Raw genomic sequence first — 6699 nt, 5'->3', positions numbered from 1 at the left:
ATTTTACATGATTTATACAACTTCTTTGAGCAAGTGGGCAAATGGAAAGGGATTCCTTATATTCAAGCTTTCTCTTTCTTGCACACTAAACTTGATCTTTGCTCTTTCTGCAAACATGAACACCTCCTTTTGGTTTCTTCCCCCACTCCTTATCCCTCTTCCTCTGACTTTGACATGGCTGATGAACCACCACTGTACTGGCCCCTTGTGGTGGAGGCCCCTCTAGCCCCTGCTCTTCAATCTTCTTTGCCTCACTCTGTTTCTTCTTCCACTCCCCTGCTCAGCCCACCTAGTTCTGTGCTATGCAGTTCCTTGTACTTGTTCTAGCCCCCATATGGGAGGTGGCTGGTGTTGGTGGTGGCTGTCTAACCAGTCCAACAGCCAGTGGCATGTCATAGTAAGGAGTGTGATATAGCAGCCCCATTCCTCAAAAGTAGTGGGAGATAATGTTTCATAATTTTCTGCATCCAAACCTGACCTGATTACCAATCAGGAAAAATGATTAAAAAGTTCTTGGCAATTTCCCCTGCCTGGCCTTGTTGAAGCCTACATTGGAATGTAGACTACAGCAGGTTCAATGAGGGACCAACCTGATACTGATACTGAAGAAAAAAAGTGTCCATTTTAAACTTCCCTGGGCTATAACACAGAACTCTCTCTCTCTCTCTCTCTCTCTCTCTCTCTCTCTCTCTCTCTCTCTCTCTCTCTCTCTCTCTCCCCTCCCCTCTCTCTCCCACTCTCACCCCCTCTCTCTGCCTTTCTCTTTCTTGCTTGTTCATGCTATAATTAATGGCCATTAACATTTTCTTCTAGGACTCTTATTTTGTTTTTCTTAAATGCCATATTTTTCAAGCTTACAATTTCTGATCAGTTCTATTTTTTATTCAACTCTAAATTTTGTTTTTTAAAAAATCTGTAACCTTACAATGGAGATGCACCTACAAAAGACTACAAGGCGTTTGCTTTTGTGTTTTGTGTGTATCATATTGTCTGATATTGTGTTGTCTGTCTCTGTGTCTAAATATCATGTACATGATATAAAACTTGGGCACCTATAAAATTAAAATCAAAAAAATGAATTCAGATACCTTTAATTCATGTGATTTTAAAAGGTTCAATTGGGTTGGGGATGTAGCTCAGTTGGTAGAGTGCTTTCCTCGCATGCACAAGGCCCTGGGTTCAAACTCCAGCATCGCCAAAAAAACAGAAAACAAAAAAAAGTAAAAAGGTTCAATTTAAATTCGGTAAACAAGTGAAGATAAAATATCTTTAAAATTACTTAACTCACAAGTCTCTAGATAGTCAAACTAATAAAATGTTGTTTAAAAAATGTCTAATATCAATTGTTTCTAGGACTTTTCTTCAATAGCAGGAAAGAGACAACATACTGTTCAATTCACTTGTCTAATATCTTGTTTTTTTACAATAAGATGAGTGAATTAGATTTGACATGTATGGAATTGCTCAAATGTGTTTCTAGAGACATCTAATTAATTTACAATGTTAAAATGCTAACTGTTAAATAATAGCAGATACTCTTAACTCCTTAAATTCCATGGGGTAACATACTTAAACATTCTTGGTGTTTTCATAGATTGGTAAGGAAAAAGGGTTTAAAATTTCTTTGACATCACTAAACCAAGGTTACTAAGAGTTAAGTCCTAAAGGTACAATTCTATAATCAAAGGGATCCAAAAGTTTCAACTGTGTTTCAAATAGAGTACTGCACATGACATAAAATATTTCATATTATTAAAATGGAGTAATTTATCTAAATTCAGAAATTTTATGAGTTGTTTCAGAATGTGAACAAAAAGGGGTCAACAGGTAGGAAAGAGAAAATAAAAGGTTCTAGGTATGGAAATATATTTAGTAAAAGGGAAAAAAATTTCTGGGTAAGAAATTGCTTGTGTGATGCAATACATAAGAATCTAAGTAAGTGCTATGAAAGTCTATGTGTAAGTAAAGGGCATATTTTAACAAGTTTGTGTGTAACTAAGTTGGATATATGTATGTGAGACAATCAGTTAAAGTTATTTAAGTTTTTTTCCTAAGGTCAAATTTAATGTGCTGATATAAACCAGAGGATTTCTTAAAAACACTAATTTACTCTTAATATAAGAAGAGTAAATTTTACTGGGGATTTATTTCTATCATTTAATGTTCTATTACAGGACTTGTTATCTATAGGGTATACATAAAATTTATGTTACTTTTTACATTGAGATAAAAAATTTTAAATGTAATTGTATTTCTACAATTTAGTGAGAGCCTTGTTTTTTTAAAGGTTAATATTGTAAAACAAAAGCATTTTGCCACACAAAAGGAAGTTAAAAGCTCTCTCAGTCTCTCCTTGATTCATGTTTTGGAGGTAATGTTATGTTGTATAAACTAACAGTCTCATAGACTCAGGAAACAATATATAAAAACTTTGTAAAATGATATTTAAAACAGAGGCAATGATCAGTTTCAGAACTAGAACATTTTACCTAGGATTTGTGAGGAACTCCATCTTGCCTGAGATAACTCTCTGCCTTCCACCTTATTGCATGTTATGTGATTCCAAAAAAAAGCCAGATGTCAGCTCATTTAAAATTATGGTCAAAAGATTGGTTTTTGTTGTAGAATGAATGTGATCTCAAGCAGGGAATATAATGTATAACTCAGTCAAAATTCAAGGTAGATATGATACAAACTAAATATTTTTTACTGTTAATTCTATTTTGTATTTTTCTTGTAAACTCTATAACTCTTGCAGAATTAGTGTTTTGCAGAAGTACTGCTTCCAGGACAAACAACCTAAATTAATTTGAGAAAATAAGCCATCACCCATAGGACAGATAAGATAATATAGACCCCAATTAAATAAAAGGAGGAAAATAACTGTAAAGTCATAAACATTGAAGTTAAAACCCAGTACTCTTACTTTAAGACTGGTGAGACTGACTTGCTGGATGATTAAGATCAAACTTAGAGATTGAGATTAAAACAAAGGGGCCAAGAAAAACCAATATTTGACTCTTGCCCTCAGAGTCAGTCTGAATCCAGAGAACAAGAAACCTTCTCTAAGGAGTTTTGCACTCTGGGTCACATGATCTCCCAATCATGGAGACTGAGGAGACCACTAGAGGATGAAAAGTCCTTCAATGCACCTGCTGCAGAGGAGGGTCATTGAAAAAGGGAGACATCCCTGATGCTTCCAAGGGAAGCCACCTCATTAAGAAGACCCTACCTAGCAAATGGCACTAAAGGAGTAAGAAGCTGCTCTCAAGTAATACCTGTGGGAACTCAGCGACCCTTAACTGCAGATAAGAACAAGGTCAATTTAACCGGCTTGATCTTGAACACCTAGCAAAAACAGAACCAAAACATAGCTCTTTCTGGGCACTTAATAAAAGAAACGATCATTAAACATAACTTAAGATTAGCCTCAAGAATATATAAGATTGGAGGCTACCAAAGAGATTCTTAGGCAGGAGTACCTAATAACTATCAAGAAAAATTGCCAGTCAGAAATTTTTTATAATTTTAAGATCTACAGATCTAAACAGGACCATGCCTGCTAAATTGCCTAGAGAAGTTCCTACAAGAAAAGATGCACTAATTCACCAGCCAATCAGTCAATCAACTGCTTCTCCTTCAAGACTACTAGCCCCTGACACCCAAAGTGGAGACTTGCAATTCACTATTGACAACTCCATCTCCAAAAATTGCTCCCATTTAAATCACTCCTTAATCACCCCCCCTTTTTTATTAAAAGGAATGAGACTCTTTGCCCCCAACTAGCAGGAAAAAGTTACAGAGGAATGACTATTATCCCACCCCCATTATCTATAAAAAAAAAGGAGGAATATTGATATTAGATCTGCTATTTGACTGTTGCCATTATACTCCCTCCCCCACACCACTTTACAACCCAGATTTTTAGCCCACATACTTCCTAGCCTGTCATTGGTCCTTTGTTATTAGCCCATGAAATTCCACTACTTAAGAGAAGGTCCCCTGCCATTTTCTGTCTCTTTCTCTCCCAGCCCAGAGAGCAGACACTCTGTCATCTGCCTAATAAAATTTCTTGATCTCTTGTGTGAGTTTCCACATCCAGAGTTGTTTTCTGGGTGCACTCATTGGGGTTGTGACTCAGACCAGGCACCCCAGAATGCTTGCTCCTCTGGATTCACGATCTGAGCTGCCTTGGGACACACTGAGCCACATTTTTCTTACACATTTACCCTTCAATTTTAAGAAAAACAGACACTAATCAATACATTTACAGTTGGAGCAAATAATGAATTCAGAATATTGATCTACCTACCAAGAACAAAGTTCTGGAGTACTGCAGTTAGAAAGAGAAATGGAAATTCCCCAGAAGAGAATTTGAAGCATCCCTAGTCAAAATAGTGAAGAACCAAAAGATTGAAGGGACTTATTTGTTATATCTGGAATTAATCTGTTAGGTTTCCTGCAGTTTATCATTGTTTTTCAGAAATCACTATGTATTTCTTGAATTTATTTCTCTTTATTTCTTGTTTTCTTTTTTCTTTTTCTTTTCTCCCCTAATTTCTAATTTGTTTTTTGAATATACAAGAACCAAACTACCACTTTGACTCTACTTTTAACTGGATCGTTAAGTGCTCATATTAAGAGTTAATCTGATCATAGAAGAACGTCTGGGACTCAGGCTAGGGAGAAATCAAGAGCAGAGATGATTGACCTGCAGAGTGCAGAAGAATTAACACCCTTGATTTTGAGATAAAGAATATGGTTGAGAAGGCAGAATGTGATAGACAAGGCTTAAGCAGAAAGTCCTAATAGTTCTATTTCCACTTGAGCCAGAAGTGACTGGATGATAAACATTATACATAACAATCCCCAGTGCCCAAGTAAGGACTCTCAGAAAGAGGGGTAAAATTAAACCCAGAGCAACCAATAGATTGAGCATGTGAAAAAACTGATCAGGTTCCCTGACACACTTATTCTTCTTCCCCTTCACCCTCAAAGGTGAATTTTGAGAGGGTAAGTTTGTTTCCTATCTACCCTCCAGCAAAGTTAGCCAAGCAAGAGGCAGTTGAATTCCTTATACAGACATGTTTAGCAACATGTTTGGTCAGTTACAAGTAGAGTAAAAGCAAAAAAAAAAAAAAAAAATCTGAAATTTGCATATTAATGACTTACTCACAGTTGACTTTTTTCTACTTGAAACACAGATTTAAAAAAGAATCTATTTGAAAAATTTCATCAAGAAGTAATTTAAACCTTTATAAGATAACTACTGTTTTTAACAGTAATTTTTTATAATTATAACCAAATCTCCATGATACAACCATTTTATTTCAGTCTCCATTCTGCATCCATTTAAACTTATTTCTCCTCCCTCCCCATATTCTTTATTTTTTCTTTTTGTTCTCTATTTTTCCCAACTTCAAATATAGTTTAATATATACAATTAATATATAACTATTTCAGCATGTTTTATATTGCTTTCACCCACATTCCTCCTTGGTTAATAGAGTTATGGAGATCATTAATAATTATATTTATAGTATATGTTGATATGTGCTTTACTTTTAAACTACCACTGAGGCTGTATACTTTTTCCATGCCAAGAGACATTGCAGGTTGAAATTAACACTTGAATTGAGCTGATTGGATGTGAGGAAACTAAGTTATTTCTCAAGGACTGAATTTATTATACAAAAATAACTTCTCATCAAAATGAAGGAGGAATTAATCTCAATATATGTGAAAATCCTGGGCCTTGAAAAATATCAGAAAACAGATGTAGAAGAAACCCACCCACAATTTATGTAAGTAAACACACAGCTATTTAAGGGACTAATTTGGAAATGTTAAACATTTCAAGGGTTATACAGAAACATGACCACTGAGTAAAATGATGATTTTTCTTAAAAAAGTACTTACGAGCAGGGTCTTAAATACTTATACACATGGGGTCACAACAGCCATATTCACATTATTTTAAGAAATTAAGGCAAATTAATTAATTTTAATGAAATAATGAATAAACAAATTATGTCATATATATACAATGTAATACTATTTAGCATTAAAAGAAAAATTCTAATACATGATATAAATTAATCTTAGAGAGATTACACAATGGGAAATATGGTAGTCACAAAAGGAGAAATACAATTTAATTTACTGAGATACTGAGAATTGACAAATTCAAAGTAACAAAATATAATAGTAATTACCATATGTGGTGTGAAGGAAAAAAATGGAGAAATGTTGTTTAGTTGGTATAGTTTTAGTATAAGAACATGCAAAATTTCTGGGTTTGTTTGATGGTGATGGCTATACAATAATGTTATCCACTAAGTTATACAATTAAAAGGAACTGTAATGGCATATTTTATACTATGCTCATTTTAAATACTAAATTTTAAATAATAAATTGTTTAGTACTGGGTACTTCAGTATCTTCTGAAAAAAATAATTATGCAAAATGAGTCAAGTTCTGTAAAAGTTATGTAAAACATATTGTCAAGATAAACTAACAATTTGGTTGTACAGGTAAAGACACAGGTTCTTGGCACTTTATTTGTTTTTCCTTTTTATTTGTTCTTTTAAGATATACAACACAGTAATGACAATATAAATACATAGAGTATGACTTTTTACAATTAGAATACCATTCTTGGGCCTGGGAATGTAGCTCAGTTGGTAGAGTGCTTACCT

The sequence above is a fragment of the Sciurus carolinensis genome (genome assembly GCF_902686445.1).
Source record: "Sciurus carolinensis chromosome Y unlocalized genomic scaffold, mSciCar1.2 scaffold_347_arrow_ctg1, whole genome shotgun sequence".
NCBI lineage: Eukaryota > Metazoa > Chordata > Mammalia > Rodentia > Sciuridae > Sciurus > Sciurus carolinensis.
This window is presented reverse-complemented; position numbering follows the sequence as displayed.